Below are 21385 nucleotides of genomic sequence, written 5' to 3'. Positions count from 1 at the left end.
TGAATGCAACTAGATTAGAGACTCAAATTCAGCGATTCTCATGTGTCAATGTCAGTTGACTAACAAATAAATTGTGTGGAATAAAAATTGACTGACAAATAGAACAAATATGTAGGCTAACCGAACAATGAAAATGAGGGGTAGACTGAAATGTAAATAAAACGCCAAATTATTTATGGATGTTCGGATGCTTGAAAAACTTTTGTGTCACCCTTCTTTCTTTTGAGAATGATCTCAACTAGAAGACTTTGAAAATTACAAACACTTTGCAAAATCTCTATTCAGTCTATAACTTAACACTGTTTAACTGAAACTCCTAACACATTTTTCACAAATGAACGGTATGTAAACTGTTACAAAACTAGTGAATTTACAAGGTAAACCCTAGAACAAATTATCTTCAATGATCATATAAAATTTATATGAAATGTGTGTTTGACCGATTTCATGTAGTAACCCAAATTCCTTTCTTGTGCTTGAGCGTAAAACTGGGTGAACAACACTCCTGAACCATATGAGATATTTCACTAGTCTGAAGTGCAGAAAGTCTCACCTGCCGACTCAAGGCATCAGCAGTAAGATTAGCAGAACCTCGATGATATTTGATTTCACAATCATAATATTTCAGGAGATCCATCCAGCGTCTCTGTCGCATATTCAACTCCGCCTGAGTGAATAAATATTTCAGACTCTTGTGATCCGTAAATATCTCAAATTTTTTGCCATAAAGATAATGTCTCCAAATCTTGAGCGCAAATACAATGGCGGCTAACTCGAGATCATGCACTGGATAATTCATCTTATGTGTCTTCAACTGTCGAGAAGCATAGGCAATAACATATCCATGTTGTGTCAGAACACATCCTATCCCCTGGCCAAAGGCATCAGTATAGACAACATAACCTCCCAATTCAGAAGGTAGAGCTAACACAGGTGCAGTAGTAAGACGTCTACGCAGCTCGTGAAATGACTCCTCACAATCTGAGGACCATATGAAGGCAACATCTTTTCGTGTAAGCTGAGTCAAAGGTCTGGCCAAATGTGCAAAATTCTCGATGAACCGATGGTAATAATCAGCTAGACCCAAGAAACTTCGAATCTCAGCAACCGTTGTCGAACGAGACCAGTTCAGCACTTCCTCTATCTTACTTGGATCAACATATATTCCTTCATTAGAAATCACATGACCGAGAAATACTACCCGATCAAGCCAGAATTCACACTTGCTCAATTTCGCATACATTTGCTTATCTCGTAACGTCTGCAATACAATTCTCAGATGATGTGCATGCTCATCCTTGTCATGAGAGTAGACAAGAATATCACCAATGAAGACGATGACAAATCGATCCAGATAGTCTCGAAATACCTGATTCATCAGATTCATAAAGACTGCCGGTGCATTCATCAAACCGAATGGAATTACCAAAAATTCATAATGCCCGTATCTGGTTCTAAAAGCAGTCGTAGAAATATCTGAGTCTTGTACCCGCATCTGGTGGTATCCAGATCTCAGATCTATCTTGGAGTAGACAGAAGTACCCTGTAGCTGATCGAACATATCATGAATTCATGGCAAATGATACTTATTCTTGATGGTGACACGATTCAAATGCTTGTAATCAATACACAATCGCATCGATCCATCTTTTTTCTTGACGAACAAAACAGGTGCTTCCCACGGAGAAACACTCGGACGAATATATCCCTTATCAAGCAGATCCTGCAACTGTTGTTTCAATTTCCTCATCTCTGACGGTGCCAGACGATAAGGTGCTCGGGATATAGGCGATGTTCCTGGTACTAGATCAATACCAAATTCAACCTCTTGAACCGGAGCAAAACCAGGAATCTCATCAGGGAATACATCAAGAAACTCGCTGACAACCGGTAACTGATCAATACCCGGACTACTCGTGGACATATCAACTGCATAGATGAGGTAGCCCTCCCCACCTGACTCTAAGACATGACATGCCTTCAGAACCGAAACAAGTGGCATCGGAGGTCGCGCACCCTCACCATAAAAGTACCAGCTCTCACCCTCATCCGGATGAAACTGTACCAGACGCTGATAACAATCCACAGTAACGTGATACAAAGTCAGCATATATATTCCCAAAATACAGTCAAAATATGTCATCGCTAAGATCATCAAATTAGTCGATAACACATGACCCTCAAACTCTAGAAGGCAACCCATCACTAGACGCTTAGTTACTACCTCCTGCTTCAGCGGAGTAGATACAACTAAACTCATATCTAATGATACATAAGGTAATCTATGTCTCTTAACGAAGCGACTAGAAATAAAGGAATGCGATGCTTCAGTATCAATTAAAACAAGTGCAGGAATACCACATAACAAAAAGGTACCTGCCAACATGCGATCGCTTCCCTCAGTAGCCTGCTCCTGAGACAGAGCAAACACCTGCCCTTGAGTCTGTGGACGGTAACCAGAAGAACTCTGTGGTACTGGCTGCTGATGTGGAAAAGTAGAAGCCTGAGATCCAATATGTGATCCTGATCCACTAGCAGAACCCATACGCTGAGGACAATCTCTCCGTCCCTGCTCACCACAAATATAACAAGCACCAGTAGCCTTCCGACACGAAGCTGCAGGATGCTTCCCACCACAGTTACTGCAAAACTCCTCCTTCTTCTTCTTCTTCCCAAAACGGAACGTACCTCATGAGCCACGAGAACAAGACGAAGTAGTAGTAGAAGAAGACATAGGTCAAGATTGCAAAACAGATTAAGCCCTAGGCCCAAGAGATCCACTAGGTTGTCCTGACATCATCAATTGTGCCCACCTATTGTTGTTCTCCCTTTGACGGCAACGGTTCACCAAAGTCTCATAAGATGTCGGATCATCAAAAATGACAACTTGTGAATAGATATCTTGATTCAAGCCTTGCAGAAAGATATCATACTTTGACGCATTACTGTCATTGATATGAGTACTGAAATGTAACAGATCAAGAAATCGTTGTTGATATTGATCAATAGTCATTGATCCTTGCCTCAAAGTCAGCAACTCCATAGATCGTGTCTGACGAACTGCTGGAGGAAAATACAGTTTCTGAAACTGCTGACAGAAATCCCCCAAGTCACATGTCCTCTCTCCGTACGTGCCTGAGTAGCCTTGGTATCCCACCATAAGCGTGCTCGATCTTCTAGAACAAATTCTAGAACTTCCAGTTTTTGTTCTCAGTGCAATCGAAAGCTCGAAAAACACTCTCGAGTTTGGACATCCATCCTCTTGCTTGTTCAGGATTTTTGCCACCCAATAAAGGCTTCGATCCTACTTGCATAAACTTATTGATAGTATAACGACGTCTACCCTCATGAGGACGATGTTGATCCTCATGATGATGGCGATGGTGACGATGATGATGACCACCTTCCTGGCCAACACTACCATGGCTCTCATCACCTCTCCCGGCCATATCCTGAAAAGAATTGCACATTAAAATCCCAAATGCGCAATAATTACTCAAGAATAGACTAAATCCCAAGTACTAATCCCAAAATCTAAGCATGCTCCAAAAATATAGCGACCCTGCATAGAATCACCTACTAACTGGCAACTAATAGCATGCATTAAACTTAATAAAATCAATATGCTTAACATAGTAGAACATGCGGAAACATAATCCAAAATTTACATATCAGCTTAGTAAAACAAGTCCATGCTTAATTTTGGACCCTCCGAACTCAGGTTCGGGTCGTACGATCCAACTCACTGCCTGCATGCGAGACACGTCGAGTTCGGACCGTCCGATCGCCACTTAGGGCTATCCGAAGTGTCCTAAATCCGACAATTGTCAAAAACCATGGCTGAGTAATCCTGCCTGCTTGGCACAAGAGAAGTTCGGTCCGTCCGATCCTGGTTCAGACCGTCCGAACGTGCCTTAACTCCGAAGTCAACATTCCCTTCTTCGGAGCCCCCGGTTTGCTAAGTTCGGGTAGTCCGAAGTCCTCTTCGGACCGTTCGAACTGGCCAAAACTTTGGAAACCAAATTCTTGATTCTGAAGTCCAATTAAATCTTGGAATTGGTTAATCACTAACCCTTAATCATGTTTAACATATTATTATCTTAAAATAGAATCTGGGTACTACATATATATGTAATTCGCGTTTACCATTCAGTTTGGTTGACTAGTCCAATTTAGTTTATCCATTTTAACTTATGGACTTAATCATTCAATCCGGTTGGCTTGGTTTAGTTTAGCTTAGTTCAATTTTTCCTTAAAATTATTTAAGCATCAAAACTTTAATTGATCCAACAGACGTGTTTGTACAACCTAAAATTTTTTAGCTCGAGCTTGAAAATATGTGGTTTATGGTAAGTTTAAGATTGAGCTTAACTTTACCTTTTAATTTTTTTTCTAAAGTCAAGTTCAAGCTCGAACATTAATTTTTTTTACGAGCTCAATAAAACCTTCGCATGCTTATTGGTCAAATAATTTAGTTTTTTTAAAATAATAATAAAATATGAATGTTTGTGACAGGATCGGGTTTGGGGGAAAAATACACAAGTTTAAAAATATTTTGAGCTACAATAACTCGGTTCTTGAAATATTGAGCACTGATGAATTAAATTGAGTTTGATTTTCAAACCAAGTGGAAGACACTCAAAATAATCCTTTGTAGAAACCGATTTAACATTTTGTAAGCCATTTGAAGACAGTGCAAGTTGAAATGATGAAAACAGTTTGGTTGAAGCATTTTATCAAATACTTTGAATGCAACATTTTGGTCTACGCAAAACTCATAAAATGTTTCAACAATGCATCTTAAGAAAAATAGCAAGAGTAAAGTAAATGCGATAAATAGATAGACACGAATTTGTTTATGGATGTTTGAAGATTTCAAAACTCCTACGTCACCCTTTCTTCATATTCGGAAGGATATCACTAGAAAATTTTTATTTATACAACTCATTTGTACAAACTCACTCCAAGACTAGGACTTACCTACCGTCTATCTTAAAGCTCCTAGCCACTCGATTGTAGGCCGCAACCTCACAATCCGCATAATGTTTAACGTCTCTTATGTCAGACTACAAACACAATCTTTAACGTATTTGTGTTAAGACTCTCACTCAACTAATCTATGAAATACATCTCTTTTGTATATGTGAGTGAGTTGAGTGTGAAGAACTGGACTGTTAAGGCTCAAGAATTCTGATGTGTTATTCACACCAAGGTCAAGCTCTCAACTAGCTGATGAATCTGGTTTATACGCACTCTGCTTTTGAACCCCCCCCCCCCCTTCAAAATGCTTGTATTTGATCTTCAAAATGTTGTATTTATAGGGTCCAAGAATGATATAGGCGTTAGACTCAGAAATATGGCCTTTGGAAGATTTCTGTACTGTTTCTGAAGCTCAACTGAACTTGGAGCTCAACTGAATTTTGGTACGAAACTGATCTTGAAGCTCAACTGAACGAAACTGATCTTGGAGCTCAACTGAAGTAATGTAGAAGTTGAGAAAACTCAGTTTCGTAGCAGACTGATCTTGGCATGATCCGTTGATACCTGGGCAAAGTAATAAACATGAAAGTTGATATCACCGAGCTGTGAGATATCATCGTAACACTGGAGCTCGTCAGAAATTCGGTTTGACTAATTTCGAGTTTTGGCTTCCATCTTGAGTTTAACAACTTCATACTAGAGTAAATATGTTAGAAACACAATAACAAGTTTTGTTATCATCAAAATCAAGATTTCTTGTGTTTCATAACCCAACAGTTTGTATGAAAGTGGAGTATATCAACTTGTCCATTCAACTCACTAAAGTCACGATGAACTTCGTGCGAAAAACGAAAAGAGGCTAATGCATGTGCAACTCGATTAACCATCCAATAACAATGTCGTACCATACAACTATTGGCTTGTGATGAAAGATGACGGATGACATAAACCATAGGACTTCAACAACAAAAGACGACATATTAAAAATGAACATCAATGCATTACTATTTACTAGCGTTTGATTCCACAATGATGTTTGTTCAACCAAGTAAGAAGCTACCAAAAAGCCTTTTCTATCAACCAATAATTCTTTTAGATGAATCGTAAAGGCTTTTGGTAGACTGATTGTACGAGCAAAAGAACTCCTAAATCGTCATGACCATTGACCGCTTATTTCGGTATTACAAATAATTACTGGCAAGCGTACCAGGTCAAGTTATAGTAAGTGGACAAAAAGTCAAAGTATCGATCCCACAGTTACTGTTGTCAATTCTCAAGAATTAATTATTTTACTCAATCTAGACAAAATAATAAAACGAGTGCTAAGAATTAACTAAAATTTAATTACTAAAATAAAATAAGAATTAAAATAGAAGAAGAATAAATTTAATTAAATAGAGACAACCAAGACACACTGTAGTGACCCGCACCGTGATCACCTACTAATCAGAAGCTTAAGCATGCATTTAACTTAATTAAATAAATCAAAATTTAAACTGCGGAAAACTTAAACAACAATAAAATATTGTTTACAACCATATCGAAATAAACCAGTGTATTAACCCAAATACATCAGAAAACAAAAGCCTAGACAATAACCCTGTTGGTCCTCCATCGCCTAAGCTTTCCTGGAACCACCCGCATCGTCCAACCGCAGACCTGCCCTATGGAATAGGGTGTCTAGATACAACAAAGTACGGGACGTGAGCATGATAAGCTCAGTATGGGAGTATGAGTATACGGTGTTATGTGTGCATGTATGCAAGTGAACTGGGTACCAAGACTCAGATTTCAAGAAACAAGCTCATAGAATGGGCCCAGGATATATAGCACGCTGCGCCGTCGTATCAGGAGGTGGCTCATATACCCAGTGAATAATGGTGACGTGATACTAGTACATGTGTCCAACCATCACGGTGACCTGACACAAGACTTACGTATCAAACCATCCACAAACTCGTAGGGTGAGCGCCCTACTACAGGATACCTCTAAGGTAAAAGCTCAATATGCTCATGTATGCATCATACAGTCATGACATGCTGTATATAAAGACTTATAAAACATGCAATCACATAATCCATGCAAACACATAATACATGCATATTCAATCTGGATATCTCGAATTATACTTTCGTACCTCATAAACTAGGCAAGCTAGACCAGCACTATGTCCAAGCCTATAATCCGCACTACAATGCAAAGTACTCATGCATTATAATATTATTCTAAAAGCCTTAACTACGCTATAGCATACTCCCTATTTACTATAAGGAGCCAGAGCTATACATGCGTCTGTCGTCAGCCCGCTGATGATGACTGCCGCAGAACTTGGGCACCGCTCCGCCGCAACCCTGGAGCACCTGGCCAACCTCCGGACCAAGCCTAGAAAGGCTGAAAACACCCCAAAACTCCTAAAATTAAGCAGAAACCGAGAGAGAAAAGATGATTTGGTGTGAAAAATGAGGCCCTCGGATGGTCTATTTATAGGCAAAGTTCGGACGGTCCGAACTACCACTTGTCCGAGCCTTTAAGACACCTGGCTGTGCTGAGTTCGGACGGTCCGAACTCGGGTTCGGAGGGCCCGAACTGGTCCGTGTGCTCCGAACTGTTTGGGTCCTTCTGAAGTCATTTTTGGACCCCCGGGACCTATCCCACAATTTTCGGACGCTCCAGATCTGATTTTCCACTTATTTTTACCAAATAAGGACTCCTTAAACATGTTTTGACACTTTTAAAATTATATGTCATTTTCTAACATGTTTAAAGTCACTTAGTCTTGTAAAATGGAACCGGGCTACTACATTCTCCCCCTACTTAAGATATTTCGTCCTCGAACAAATCTTAAGTACTGAATGCAGTAAAACACTGAATAAACATCTTTTATTCAAACTGATTCATTTTACAAGTTACAATATGAAAATACCACAATTTAAAATAGCTCTGGATAATCTGTACGCATACGAATCTCAAGTTCCCAAGTGGCCTCCTCAGTGCCTCGGCGCTGCCACTGAACTAGAACAAGAGGAATGGTTTTGTTGCGTAACACTTTATCCTTATGACCTATGATACGCAAAGGTCTCTCCACGTATGTCAAATCCGAGTCTAACTGTACCTCAGACGGCTGTAAGATATGAGAATCATCTGCCACATACCGTCATAACAGTGAAACATGGAACACGTCATGGATACTTGACAAATATGGTGGTAACGCCAACCTATAAGCCAGATCTCCAACACTTTTCAGAATCTCGAATGGACCAATGTACCTAGGAGATAGCTTGCCCTTGAGACCGAATCTCAAAATCCTGCGAAATGGTGAGACTTTCAGGAATACTTTCTCACCACTTCAAATTGCAAAGGTCTGCGCTTAACATTTGCATAGCTAGCCTGTCAATCCTGCACAACCTTAATTCTCTTCTTGATCTGCCCAACAATATCAGCAGCCTGCTGGACTAATTCTGGTCCCTCAATCTCTCCCCCGCTTCCTCCCAGAACAGTGGAGTACGACATTGTTGCCCATACAACGCCTCAAACGGGGCCATCCCAATACTGCGATGGTAACTGTTGTTGTACGCGAACTCAATCAATGACAACTGATTTTGCCATGCTGGACCAAAATCCATAAAACATGCTCGGAGCATGTCTTCAAGAGTACGGATCGTGCGTTCTGACTGCCCGTCATTCTCTGGGTGATATGATGTACTCAAACTAAGAGTAGTACCCATAGCACGCTGAAGACTCCCCCAAAACCTGGAAGTAAACCTTGGATCTCGATCGCTGACTATACTCATAGACACTCCATGCAATCGAACAATCTCCTGGATGTACAACCGTGTCATTCTATCAAAAGTGTAGTCCCGATTATAAGGAATGAAATGTGCTGACTTGGTGAGTCGGTCCACCACAACTCAGATAGCATCACAATTCCTCGAGCTCACCGATAAATGGGTCACGAAGTCCATCGTGATCAACTCTCATTTCCACTCAGGAATAGGTAAACTGTGGAGAAATCCTCCAGGTCGTCGGTGCTCTGCCTTGACCTGCTGACACACCAAACATCTAGAAACATATAGATACACACTCATTTTCATTCCTTTCCACCAGAACCTAGTACGCAAATCATTGTATATCTTGTTGCTCCCCGGATGAATACTCAACTTAGAACGATGAGCCTGGGATAAAATCTCCTCCCTCAGAGTATCATCCTCCGGAACAACAATACGGCCAGATAAACAAAGAAAACCATCTGACTGATAGTGGAATCCAGACGAACTATCATCCCTGGCTAAACGAGCCAAATGCTGGGTCTTCGGATCAGCCATCTTAGCATCTCGAATTCGAGAATACAAAGCAGGCTCAGATAAGATCGCAAACATCTAGATACTCTGCATACCTTTCTTATGCTTTAAGGTATACCCTGAAGAACAACAATCTTCAATTGCACTTGCCACAGAACAAGTCTGTAGTGCAGACACTCGCACCTTGAGACTTAAAGCATCAGCAGTGAGATTAGCAGCTCCTGGATGGTACTTAATTTCACAGTCATAATTCTTAAGCAAATCCATCCAACGTCTCTGTCTCATGTTCAATTCTGCCTGAGTAAACAAATACTTGAGGCTTTTGTGGTCTGTGAAGATCTCAAATCTTTCTCCATAAAGATAATGACGCCAGATCTTTAACGCAAATACAATAGATGTTACACTAGTAGAAAAATCGCGTAAGACTTCGGTTAATAACCAAAGTCGTAGGCACTTAATTATCGAAGTAGTGTCACGTGAAGTAATATGGTACTTTTTTACCTCACTGAATCACCGAAGTCTTATACCTTAAATTACCGAAGTCTTTGGTCATTTTTTGGAGGCAGAATTGGACCAGTGCCGAAGTAAAAACATATATTTTACTTCGCTAATTTCATAATTTACGAAGTCAAATATATTCTTATACTTCGTCAATTAATGAATTTGCCGAAGTAACAACTATGATTTTACTTCGGGTTTTGGACGAAGTTAAATATTGTCTATTACTTCGTTAATTTCGTATATAACCGAAGTAAAATGTATTCTTTTACTTTGATATTTAATCAAATTTTCGAAGTTAAATATTGTCTATTACTTCAGTAATTTCAATAATATACAAAGTGAAATAATGTCTTTTACTTCGTTAATTTCCTATATTACCGTATTAAAATGCATTCTTCTACTTCGTCTATTAATGAAATTACCAAAGTAATAGAATAATTTGTACTTTGATAATTTTATTAATAGACGAAGTAGAAGATAATGATTTACTTCGTTTATTCTAAAATTGTTGAAGCAATAGAACACATTTTCTAAATTAAGATTTAGATACAATAATGTCATAAATATATTTTGAAAACTTAAAAATACAATAATAATATTAATTAATCCATCCCAAAATGACACATACATAAATCAACAAGTACTCTATCCACCAAAATACACTAATAATTTGAAATGACATATTCAACCACCAAAACGTGTACACATCCACACGTATTTCGTAAGAACTGCTACCTAACTGAGAGTAGAAATGTTGTAAACTGGATTCTAGCTTGCCATAGGTCCCCTGAAGTTGCTCTATGTGACCACTGGTGAAGTCCTGCATAACATAAAGATAACGTCCACCTCATTTTTTATCTTTAGATAACAACAAGGCCATTTGTATGTATAGTAACTTCCTTACGTTTACTACTTCAAGGCAATATTTAAACCAAATTGTTATCAAAATCATATCAACTTAGTTTCTCAGCCCCTATTTGGGGATTTGAACTTTAAGCCAAATCACCAAAGTTTATGATCATGAATTCATGATCAGATTAGGAAAAAAGCCATTAAAAAACCGAAGAGACTTTAACCTGAATAAGTTGCTGGGCTAGTTGAACTTGTGAAGAGGTGTCTTTTATCTCCACGGTGATTTCATCAGGCAGGCCCCTACTCTCTTGCACAGTTAGAATGGCACCACTAGTGCGTCTAATGTTATCAATATTTGCTCCCTGAACTCCAATTATATCCTCTGCATAAGCAAGTGGTACTTGCATTGTCTGTGCAACCTGCCACAAGGAATCAACATGGCATATTTACAGGAATAAATAGTGCAAGAAGTAACATCCAACTCCTAAATTCAATGAACAGAAGCAATATTCAAAGTACATGCCCAAACCTAGTGAAAATAGGCCCGCCAGAATGTCCTATTGCTGAAGGGCGACTTCCAAGTCCATGATCTGCTCCATAAACTGAAAGTCTGGACGAACTCAAACGGGATTCTAGCTCTCTTTCACGGTCAAGGAAGAGTGAATCCCGCTTTAGAGAAACGGAGTAATCGGAACCTAGTGACGTTTGTGGGGTAGTATGTAGTGATGTTTTCTCAGCCCCTTGCTTTTACTTGTCGTTCCTGCGTCGCCGGAGCATTATACTGCAAAAAGGAGTAACATTCTCACGATAGTCTCGTGATCGCATGAAACAAAAAAACCTATACCAGGAACTTACACTCTTCTCAAATAAAGGAAGAACTGTGTGATCCACCAAAAACTTTCTCAGGTGACCCACCACAACTTCCAAGCCTTTTAGGACTTTGACAGCTTCTCCTTGTAAATCAACAACCCTTTCATCGGAACTAGCATATACTGGTAATTCATCTGCAAATAACAAGCAATATAGAGTACCACCTCGTTCATAATAAAGGGCAAAAATTTTCTGAAGTGGATCGTGAGAAAAGGATTATAGAGCCAAAAAAATATGACTGGGATATACATTTTCCTAGTTGAGATCAAATGATCATTTCAAGGGGGCAAAAACTGATCATTTTATGCTTTAACTGATTACGTCCATGACATCAAGATTATAATAAATCAATTAAGGTTGTGCATGTCACACACATCTTTAAAAATCATGAGCTCATAAAATGGAGTGCAAGAAAAAAATGTTTCCTATCATGAAGTTTAAGTGGCTCGAATTAATAGTTGTAGAATAAAGATTAGTGCATTGTGGATGCAACCCTTGAGATCAACCAAAGACTGTTTGAAAGGATGGGGAGGCTTACTAAGAGCTGCTAAAATCTAAAATTACAACTAATGCTAAAAATCAATTTTGTAATACTTAAGGAAAATAAAAAGTGTATGCCCTCTCAGAGAATAAAAACTTTACCTGATTCCTAAGCTCCATGATGCGAGGTTCTTTTTCCAGATTCTCTCCATTCATTTCGAATTAATGATGTGAAGTCACCAATATGCAAGAGGGTAAAATTATAGCTAATTGTAATGTGGATTTTTACCCATGAAAAAATAGTTTATAGTGACAATAAAATATAAAGGATTACTTGCACCTCTTACTTGCATTCTGGAAACTCATGCACTACAGTTTAGTCGAAAAAGCCAAAGATAGGACTGTAGTAGTGCTGCTTGCTCAACGGAAAATCAGGGCACCCACTTTTTCAGGAAACCAAACACCAATTCGTGAAAAATTACATAATCAAGAAGGAATAATATCATAAACTGACAATTTTTCCTCTCTTATGCCTTTTCTGCTGTTTTAATCAAAAAATCAAAATGATCATATCCCAATAATTTGACGAAGCATTGCATGGCTAAAATAACCATGTAATCTATAAATTATCCCTTAATATATCCATAAGGCCAATATTCTAGTTCACATAATCACAACAGATATTGTAGTCCAGCCACAACGAGACTCTCATTTGTGGCGCATGATATATTTAACATAATTTGACAAAAGAAACAAAAAAAAAAGTAATTAGAGGTGAGGATATGTTTTCATATGTTGGTTACATTTTTTATGGATTATTTCTGTCAAAAAGGATACTATCACAGATAGAGAGAAACTAGAGGAAGAATTCAAGGAACTTGACGCACATATTTAACCCTTTTAAATATATGACAAGAAACATTACAGTTCGACTACATGAACTTAGATTGGCTGGAGAGCAGCAGAAACAAACTAAAATATAAACTAAATATTTTACTTGCATTAAAAATAGACAAAATCTTACCATGGTAGTGTCATTGACATGATGGATATTGGGAAGGCCCCTTGAACCTCTTAAAAGCATTCTTTCATCCGCATCCAGTTTCATCATATCCTAACAGGAATAGGCACAAGAATCTCACTGGTTAATATTGGATCAGCTAACCTGATACTGTAAGATTCTAGAAACTCCGTCTCATTCAACCATTGAACACTAAGAGTATGAACATAAGCAGGTGTTGATATCCCATAAGCAGGTGTTGATATCCCATAGGTGCAACCCTAATCTACTATACGTCACATTTGACCATAGTTCAGAACAAGAATTTATCAGGACAAATTTATCAAAAACCAATGAAAATTACAATATCATATAAAAAATTTCTTCAAAGTAAAAAGTTTTTGCTGACTCTACCAGAATTCCTAAGAAGAGTTGCAAATAAAATTGATCTTTATTCACACATGACAGATGACTAGAGTCTATACCTTGCAATAGTCTTGTCTAGTAGATAAATCACATATTTTCCTTTTCTTGCTTGGTGATTTTGCCATCCGTATGGCAGCACCGTCTTTTCCACACCTGTCAGAACGGGGAAGATACTTCATCTAGAAACTTGAGCTTTAAACTTTTTTTTTATTCGGATTTAGTTATTGCCAGCTCATTGTTCCTAAATAAGAATCACATGCATGCATTAGCATGAGAAAATAATGGTTCCAAGTGCATCGTTGCATTATATAGTTTGTCAAGTTATTGGTCTTGCATGTGCATGCCAACTAGGGATCCTCCACTTGAAAAATGAGTGTATGAAATATGTATAATATAAATGATCACCGATCCTCATCTAGTTCAGCACATTAAATTAAATGAAACACATACACGAATGCACATATTCATTTATGCACCCCAAAAGAATCACACACGGTCAAATGTTGAAAAGGTTCCACTCACAATTTTACAAGTCATAATCTCCATAATAGACTCGATAAATTCACCAATGGTACTGATAAATATCAACTTCACTTTCTCATTCCTACAACGATAACCAACAAAAGATCAGGCAAAAATCAGAAACCAAGAAAAGGAAAAAACTGGTTCAGATCAAGACCAATAAGAGAGCAATTATTCATCAAGCAAAAGGAAAATCCACTTTAACATGCTAATATACAAAAGTATGCAGTACCCAGGTGAAATCCCAAATGCTCAACACTCAATGCATAAAAAGCTTGAATTTATTTCATTCAAGCTAACCCAAGACACATCAAATTACAATTTCTAGCCATTAAATATTCTCAGCCACATGGGATTAGCCAGAGGCCCAAAACCCAAAACGCAGACTTGCCCTTAGAATTTATACAAGAGTCCAAAACATCAGCAAGTGACGTACACATAACACAACAAAACATGAGATTAAATGACAACAAAACAACCTGAAATTGAACATAACTGAATCGGGCTGGAAAGAAATAGAGTTTGGCTCTGATATTTTATATTTTGAATCTAAACTAAATGACAACAAAAACAACCTAAAATTGAAGACAAAATCTCCGGAAAACCTGTGGAATGTGACTGAAACCAGCTATGTTTTTTTATCATAATATCAAACTTTTAATCAAAGAAAAATCACCTGAAGATCGAAGAACAAAAACTCGTACAGCTATAGCAGAAACAGGGGCGACAGGCTCGAGCTTCAAGTCACGAGTTCTTGGAAATTTTGATGTCAAAATGAAGCTTGGAACAAGCTTTACCCAATTTTAACTTCAATCGGGAGTTTTCCTCCGCTGGAAGTGGTGGTTCGAGCACAGGCCATACCTAAGCACATACCACTAATGTGCGATTCATTAGCATATTTTTAGTTTCTTCGAGGGAACAACGATAATGAAACATTGAAAACCAAAATAAAAAGAGGAAACCCGAATTGATTTTTAAAAAAAAAAAAAAAACAGAACCCGATTTCAGGAAAAAATAGAAAACTCATCCAAAAAGTACATTTAAAACCCGAATCGATGGGAAAATAAAAGGATTCATACAATTATTCCATCGGCGAGCAGCTCCTGGTGGTGGTTGAAGGCTGGAGTTGTAAATCGGCGGGGCGCTAGGGCTGAAAAAGGGGAACGATGGAGTTTGAAAGACGCCGAACGGCTCCTGGTGGTGGTGGAAGGCTGGAGTTGTCAATCGGCGGGGCGCTAGGGCTGAAGAAGGAGATCGATGGAGTTTGGAAGAAGGAGATCGATGGAGTTTGGGCTTTTCACGATCTGTAAGTCGACTACAATAATTGATTGAAGGTTGGAAAGATAGGAATTTACTTCACAACTTACCATTAAAAATTTTATTTTTCCCTTTTTACTTCGGCAAACAAATATATGCCGAAGTAATATGTTCTCAAAAATTAAGTGAAGCCCGTGTTTTTTAAAATACTGAAGTAAAATGTTTGTTTTTACTTCACTTATGTTATGATCGAAGTTGTTTATTACATACTACTTCGTAATTAATAATTGCCGAAGTAAATTATGCCGAAGTAAAATGCAAAAATTCTACTAGTGTTAACTCAAGATCATGCACTGGGTAGTTATTTTCGTGAACTTTTAATTTTCTAGAGGCGTATGCAATCACATGCTCATTCTGAGTCAGAACACATCCCAGTCCCTGAAGAAAAGCATCCGTGTACACTACATACCCTCCAGATCCAGACGGCAAAGACAACACCGGCGCAAAAGTCAACCGTCTACGAAGTTCACAGAAATTATCCTCACATTCTGAAGACCACTCAAAATTCATGCCCTTTCGAGTAATTTGTGTCAGGGGTCGAGCCAGCTGCGAGAAATTCGCGATAAATCGACGATAATATCCTGCTAGACCCAGAAAATTACGGATCTCAGCTACCGTCGTCGGACGCGACCAGTTCATTACTGCCTCAATCTTGCTCGGATCAACAGACACTCCATCTCTGGATATAATGTGGACAAAAAATACCACCCGATCCAGCCAGAACTCACACTTACTCAGCTTGGCGTACAATTGTCTATCCCTCAGAGTCTGCAACACAAGCCTCAAATGATATGCGTGTTCATTCACATCATGTGAATACACCAATATATCATCAATAAATACAACGACGAACTTGTCCAGAAATTCTCGGAATACTCGATTCATCAGATCCATGAATACAGCCGGTGCATTAGTCAACCAAATGGCATTACTAAGAACTCATAATGCCCGTACCTGGTTCTAAATGCTGTCTTGGCTATATCTTGATCTCGAACTCTCATCTGATGATATCCAGATCTAAAATCAATCTTCAAGTAAACCGAAGTATCCTTCAATTGATCAAACAGATCATCTATACGAGGCAAAGGATACTTATTCTTGATTGTTACTCTATCCAACTGGCGATAGTCAATGCACAGACGCATAGACCCATCCTTTTTCTTCACGAACAGAACAGGTGCTCCCTAAGGAGAAACACTAGGACGAATGTAAACCTTGTCCAACAGATCCTGAAGCTGCTGCTTCAACTCTCGCATCTCTGACGGAGCCAGACGATATGGTGCTCGAGAAATAGGCGAAGTACCTGGCATCAGCTCTATGCCAAACTCAACTTCGCGCACTGGAGGAAATCCTGGAATCTCATCTGGAAATACATCTGGAAATTCATTCACAATAGGAATAGCTTCTATACCAACACTTTCGGTGAATGTATCAACTGCATAGATGAGGTAGCCTTCTACGCCAGATTCCAAAGCTCGACAAGTTTTCAAAGCTGATACCAATAGAATCTGAGGTCGCGCTCCCTCACAATAAAAGAACCAGCTATCATCGCCAACCGAATGAAATTTTACCAATATCTGGTAACAATCCACTGAAGCTCGGCATTTAGTTAACACCTCAATTCCCAAAATGCAATCAAAATCCTCCATTGCTAATATCATGAGATTCACCATCAAGACATTCCCTTCGAACTCTAAAGGGCAACCCATCACTAGACGCTTAGCTGACGCAGACTGACCCGTCGGGGTAGAAACAACAACAACCACTGAGTCTAGTGAAATGTATGGCAACTTATATCTCTTAACAAAATGTGCAGATATGAAAGAATGAATGCACCAGTGTCAATGAGTGCAAAAGCAGGTATATCAAATAACAAGAACGTACCCGCTATAAATTTCTCATTTTCATCCACCGCCTGATCATGCCTCAAGGCGAACACTTGGCTGGAAGTACGAGGTTTCAAATTAGAACCTCATGTCGACTGTCCCTGTGGCCTCTGCTGCACTGAAACCTGAGAACCAGAACCTGAGCCAGAACCAGCTCCCCCGGCCTGTGGACAATCCTTCTTCAGGTGACCAATCTCTCCGCATCGAAAGCACGCCCTTGAAACCTTCGGCACCTGTTGGCAGGATGATTCCCACCACAATGCTTACAAGGACCTTGATTCTTTCTGTCGAAACGCATCACATCTCCGGATCCTGAGGAAGAATAAGTAGAACCAGACTTCTTGAACGACTGAGCACGGGGACCCAAAGAACTCGCGGGTCTAGATGAGTAGAAGGATCTGTTACGACGGATGATGTCCTCTGCCTGGTGACATCGGCTTACTAGTCCCTCATAATTCATGTCCTCTCCCACAACAACTCGATCATGAATCTCCGGATTAAGGCCTTGGAGGAACAGATTATACTTCGCCTCCGTGCTATCAAAAATCTGGGGGCAATAGGGTAGTAACTCAAAGAACTTCAACTGGTACTCATCGATCGACATCGATCCCTGCCGTAAACTCAGCAACTCACTTGTCTTCGTCTGTCGTAGAGCAGGAGGAAAATACAGCTTATGAAAAGCCGTGCGGAACTCATCCCAGGTAGCAACTCCTCGGGCTGCAATAAAAGGCGCAGAAGTAGAATCCCACCACTTCCAAGCTCGTCCTTCGACCAGGAAATCAAGAGTCTCCATCCGCTGCTCCTCAGTACATCGAAACTCCCGAAAACAAACTTCCATATGTCGTAACTAGTTTCCCGCATCCTCCAGTGACTCTCCTCCGATTAAAGGGTTCGGACCCATTTGCATAAACCTATGCATGCTGAAATGCCTGCGATCATCATGGCGATGGTGATTACGGCCCCGACGATGCTCCCGATCATTCTGATCCTCCCAGCGTCTGCCTACGCTGTCGTAACTACTCTCGTCACCATGACCCGCCATCTACACGATGATTAAAGGTTAAACCCAATTCCAACAATCTAGATCCCAAGATTACTATGCATGCTCTGATACCATAAATGTAGTAACACGCACCATGATCACCTACTAATCAGAAGCTTAAGCATGCATTTAACTTAATTAAATAAATCAGAATTTAAACAGCGAAAAACTTAAACAACAATAAAATATTGTTTACAACCATATCGAAATAAACCAGTGTATTAACCCAAATACATCAGAAAACAAAAGCCTAGACAATAACTCTGTTGGTCCTCCATCGCCTAAGATCTCCTGGAACCACCGGCATCGTCCAACCGCAGACCTGCCCCATGGAATAGGGTGTCCAGATACAACAAAGTACGAGACGTGAGCATGATAAACTCAGTATGAGAGTATGAGTATACGATGTTATGTGTGCATGTATGCAAGTGAACTGGGTACCAAGACTCTCATGTCAAGAAACAAGCTCATAGACTGGGCCCAGGGTATATAGCATGCTGCGCCGTCGCATCAGGAGGTGGCTCATATACCCAGTGGATAATGGTGACCTGATACTAGTACATGTGTCCAACCATCACGGTGACCTGACACAAAACTTACGTATCCAACCATCCACAAACTCGTAAGGTGAGCGCCCTACTACAGGATACCTCTAAGGTAAAAGCTCAATATGCTCATGTATGCATCATACAGTCATGACATGTTGTATATAAAGGCTTATAAAACATGCAATCACATAATCCATGCAAACACATAATAAATGCATACTCAATCTGGATATCTCGAATAATACTTCCGTACCTCATAAACTAGGCAAGCTAGACCAGCACTATGTTCAAGCCTATAATCCGCACTACAATGCAAAGTACTCATGCATTATAATATCTCGAATAATACTTCCGTACCTCATAAACTAGGCAAACTAGACCAGCACTATGTTCAAGCCTATAATCCGCACTACAATGCAAAGTACTCATGCATTATAATATTATTCTAAAAGCCTTAACTACGCTATAGCATACTCCCTATTTACTATAAGGAGCTAGAGCTATACATGTGTCTGTCGTCAGCCCGCTGATGACGACTGCCCCAGAACTTGGGCACCGCTCCGCCGCAACCCCGGAGCACCTGGCCAACCTCCGGACCAAGCCTAGGAAGGCTGGAAAAGCCCCAAAACTCCTAAAATTAAGCATAAACCGAGAGAGAAAAGATGATTTGGTGTGAAAAATGAGGCCCTCGGATGACCTATTTATAGACGAAGTTTGGACGGTCTGAACTGGGTTCGGACGGTCCGAACTGCCACTTGTCCGAGCCTTTAAGACACCTGGCTCTGATGAGTTCGGATGGTCCGAAATCGGGTTCGGAGGGCCCGAACTAGTCCCTGTGCTCCGAACTGTTTGGGTCCTTCTGAAGTCATTTTTGGACCCCCGGGACCTACCCCACCATTTTCGGACGTTCCGGATCTAATTTTCCACTTATTTTCACCAAATAAGGACTCCTTAAACATGTTTTGACACTTTTAGCACCGTCTGATTTGAGTGATAGGATAAGTAATCCATAGATAACTAATATAATGTAAATTAAAAATAAATAAGAAAAAATAGTTAATACATTATTTGATTTTATGGATAGATTATAATTTATTTGATTTAATTGTTGTAAAATTATTAATTAATAAATAGATAAATAATATGACAAAAATAAGGCGAAATTGATTGGGATAAGTTATACATAGATTAATAATACATCAAACCAATCAATGCCTTAAAATTATATGTCATTTTCTAACATGTTTAAAGTTACTTAATCTTGTAAAATGAAATCGGGCTACTACACACACGCATGTACCAAACAAATTATGCAAACAAGTGGCAAATCTCGGATCAAGATTTAATCTTAAATCACGGCGAATTCTCCTAATTTATTTAACAGTATATTTCTAGAACAGTTAAACCTATTCAAATATTGACGGATCAAGCTTTCATAATTCAAATCAAATTAAAATGCATTTGGAATTGTAAGAATTTAGTTTTCACCTAAAGCCGCATACTGAAACCGAATACTATTTCTAGTCGGTTTAACCATATGTCAATTATTGGAGTGATCAAAATCAATTCCTAACCTTTCGACTCGGAATTAATTAACAAGCAAGTAAATAATTGATTAGGTTATTCACAAGAAAGAATTTAAATCCAATAATCAATAATTTGAAGAAGATCTAAAAATCCCATATCAAAATCCACAGTTTAACAAAAATATGTTCGGCCCAATCTCGCCGTCTTGGTTGAAGAAAAACTAATCAATAATTGAAAATATAGTTCAAACAAAAGTTTAATAATCAAAAGAACAAGGGAAGAAAAACTCAAATGAAGCGTTTTTCAATCTCCAAGCCTCCTAGCCGCCGTCTCTCTGATGCGATTCGAACCCCTTAATCACGTTCTGAACTCTCTTATTTATATGTCTTTGAAAGCCCATAAAATAAAGCCCGGAAAGTTAAGAATTTTAAATTTCAAAATTTAATTTTTCTGATTCTGCGACATGAACGAACCCTGGATAAGGGTCCGTGCCCACCTCCGGGTGCCCTCTGCCTCAAATTATTTTTTTCCTCGAGACATGTCCGAACCCCGTGCTACCTCCTCCATGCATGGGTCCGTGCATACATATGTGCCAGCGCGCAGTTTTCTTGAAAAAATCATATCTCAAGTTCTAGCCGTCGGATTGAGCCGAAATTTGGACAGCAGCTTCAAAAATCTTGAACTTGATTTTGAACGGTGGAGATTTGATTTGGATCTCTCTGAAATTAAATTTGATTTTTAGAACAAAACTGCTCCGTAATTCACTCTTCAAAATTTCATTTTCCAACAAAATCATCATTTTCCTACAAAATCAACCGAGAGAGTGAAATACACACACATGCACTAAAACACATAAAAATACATAAAAACAATATAAATACACACAAAATAAACATAAAATAACATGAAATATTGCATACAAAATGCACTTATTAACCATTACCCCCACCCAAAGAGATCATGTCGACCTTGAATAACTATTGCAACGATATTAATATTTATAATTCTTAAGGAAAGACCACGCCGTCTGATCGACTGAGATTGAAGAGCAATGGCAAAAAACATAGATTAATTATGATTCAATAACAAGTGACACTACAATGTACTAACACCAACCACGATATCCAAATACTCC

The 21385-nt window shown here is 39.1% G+C and overlaps 1 pseudogene; it reads right to left on the bottom strand.

Annotated features, from left to right (window-relative positions):
- Nucleotides 1-5392: 5392 nt before the first annotated feature.
- On the bottom strand, nt 5393-15757 carry LOC140878022 (RNA-binding KH domain-containing protein PEPPER-like; annotated as a pseudogene).
- Between the last annotated feature and the right edge of the window lie 5628 nt (nt 15758-21385).

The sequence above is a fragment of the Henckelia pumila genome, chromosome 2 (genome assembly GCF_033568475.1).
Source record: "Henckelia pumila isolate YLH828 chromosome 2, ASM3356847v2, whole genome shotgun sequence".
Classification (NCBI taxonomy): domain Eukaryota; kingdom Viridiplantae; phylum Streptophyta; class Magnoliopsida; order Lamiales; family Gesneriaceae; genus Henckelia; species Henckelia pumila.
The sequence above is the reverse complement of the archived record's forward strand: the minus strand, read 5'-3'. Positions and strand labels throughout refer to the sequence as shown.